The following is a 2,747-nucleotide window of genomic DNA, read 5'->3' on the forward strand; positions in this document are numbered from 1 at the left end:
GGGGGGGGAAAGCGCCCGCCGTGTCGCGACAGGCGCGGCGCCACGGCGCCCCCTTTCCCCCTGAGGGGGAGCCGAGTGTGACCGGTCTCCTGGGGTCCCTGTGCCGCCCCGGTCGGGGCTGGGCTCTGTGGCCGCTGGAGGACCGTAAGAGCCCCGCTTCGCCGATGTGGCCTCCTCCTGTTGCTGAGATGTTGCTGGTACCTGGAGGGTGTTGGTGTGGTGAGGGGAGGTGGTGGGATGGCGGCTTCCTAGGAAGGTGTCTTGTCAAGACATTTTTTGAGCGATGCTGCTGGGCTGCAGGAAGGGTGGAGTGTGCTGGTGCAGGGGCTGAACAAGGTCAATGCTGCTGGGCTGCAGGAAGGGTGGAGTGTGCTGGTGCAGGGGCTGAACAAGGTCTGACCTCGCTCTGGAAAGGTAACCTTGACCCAGAGTCACCAAGCTTGCTCAGCAGGCTGAAGCACCTCCAACAGGAGCAAGCTTGGGAAAAGTCCTTGGCCCTTGGCATTCTTGGCCTCCGAATGCCATTTCATTCGCTGAAGGCCGTCAAGAAATGTTTCTAAGACATGGTCTGCATGAGAATTAATGAGTTAGTTAATGAGTTGGTAGATGGACCTGTAATTAGGTTCAGACGTGATAACGATTGTAAAGCCTTTTGGAGACGGGAGGGCCATCATTAGCATCTGGAGTTCAGCAAGAGTGAGGAGTGTCGGTACTAACTTCTCCCCCCAGTTAGCCGCATGTGTGACCAGTAGCGAGATGCCGTCTTCTTCAACAAGCTCCATGCCGTCTTTGGTTTTGGCAGATGCCAGTCTCTCGGGTATCACTTATAGATTCAAGTGTTTATTTTGTGGAGTTTTCTTTGCAGTCTTTCAGGGGGAGAAGAGCCAGCTTTCGAAGGCCGGGAAAGAGTAGCTTGTCACCTATTTTGAGGTACCACTGTCAGGGTGCAGTAGTAGTGGTATGTGCAGATACTTAAAGAAGCTGGAATGACCGTGAAGAGGAGCAAATGGGATTTTGCTAGAGGTGGGACCACCTTCCTGGTCAAGGTATATAACTATTGCTGATGTTTGCCTTGACAAGAATAGAACCAGTTACCTGTGGAACGGCTAAACCTTCTCCTGTCCTTAAACTGAAGCTTTATCTGGGTTTGCTCAGACTCCCTTGATGACGAGACCTCTTGCTAACATCCAAACCACCATCTGAGCAGATGTCCTGTGATCATGGGAAAGCAGGATGTGATCATCTGCAAATCTGCTTGCTTTTCTTTGCCTGTGCGCCCCCAGTAATTTATTTTTTGTTTGAAGAGGAGATGGACAATGAACTCATGTATAGTTTGAATTTTAGATTTGCCTCATCTTCCGTGGGGAGCTGTGATGGAAAAATAAAACTGCTATTTTCGCCCTCTTGTTTCCTGAAATGTTTAGAAGGAGAAATGAGATAATCCCTTACTTCCTTCACTGCTGCAGCAATGATGTCGCGTATTTCTTCAACATAATGACTATGTGGTGTCCTGATGTGCTGTGGTATTGATACCATGTTGAGGCGTCTAGATCTTGCAGTGTCAGTTTTTGTGATTTTTGTTGTCAATGCCATGTTACTTGGTATTCTCCTAAAGCCCAACTTTTAAGTGATTGTAATTATGGAAGAATTTCAGCATTCACGGGGGGAAAAAAAATGTAATCATACGGATTCAGATAGTTTCTTGAAAAGGTGCCAAGCATGGCATCAAAAAACAGGAGGCGAAAGTAAAGCATATCCTAATTTATTTCATGATTTTTGAGGAAACCCTGGTGGAGAAGTAGCATCAGGAGAGGCTGCTCGTCATACCAGAGAACTGGCAGCGCCTTGCGGTGTTGGAGAGCTCGAGGCTCTGGAGAGCCCACAGTACGTTTTGGTGTGTCTCCAGGTGAAGTGTGTGAAACATCATTGCTGTGGTTTGTGGTGTTGGGCATGTTGCTGCTGAGGTCTCGTTTGAATCCCTCTAATTAAGTCAAGTGAAAAATATTAGTAAATATAATACAGGGTGGAGTTGCCAGGTAAAGTTTGAGACCATCAAGTGTCTTCCATGTTCAGCTATTTGACTTGAGCATGTTGCTTCAGGCTAAGAAAAATCTACTTAAAGGGAAGATAAGGCTTTGGGGATAGTGGGACTGAAATTCTGGGAATTACCGGTTTTGAAGTAGAGCTGTTAAATAAAAATGTAGGGGGAAAAAAGCAATGGGAAAATAAAGTAGAAGTGGTCTGAGTACTGCCATTTTTTCTCGTGGAAGTGGTGATCATGCGTGATAGCTAAAAAAAAATAATGGGTGATTTATTTTAATTTTTTTCATCAAGAAATATTGTATTTCACTTCAGACTGTTTTAAGACAAGACAGGGGCTCTTATCAGAAAAGGCTGCTTAAATTGGTGGTCAATGGCTTCTAAAGGTGGCAGCGTGCAACTGCTGCCAGTGCGGTTTGCTGGTGTGTGTAAATGCTGCCTGGGGGAGAGGGACAGGCTCCTTGCGCAGATCTTCCGTGCCGTACCGGGTTGGGATTGCTTTTTCCTGTGGGTTTTATATGTTTTTGTGTCTTCTGTCTGTCTGTAAACCGTTGTCAGTACATTTCTGAAGCCTGCAGAGGCTTTCAGGTACGGGTTTTTTTTCCCTGCCACTGGTTGTGGTGGTGGTGGTGGAGTCTGTTGCGATGTGTGAGCCAGCAGGATGGCAGTAGTGAAAAATCAGCGAGGCCAAACTTTGCTCTGTTTTC

This window comes from Aptenodytes forsteri, unplaced genomic scaffold (genome assembly GCF_000699145.1).
Source record: "Aptenodytes forsteri isolate BGI_AS27 unplaced genomic scaffold, ASM69914v1 Scaffold217, whole genome shotgun sequence".
Classification (NCBI taxonomy): Eukaryota; Metazoa; Chordata; class Aves; order Sphenisciformes; family Spheniscidae; genus Aptenodytes; species Aptenodytes forsteri.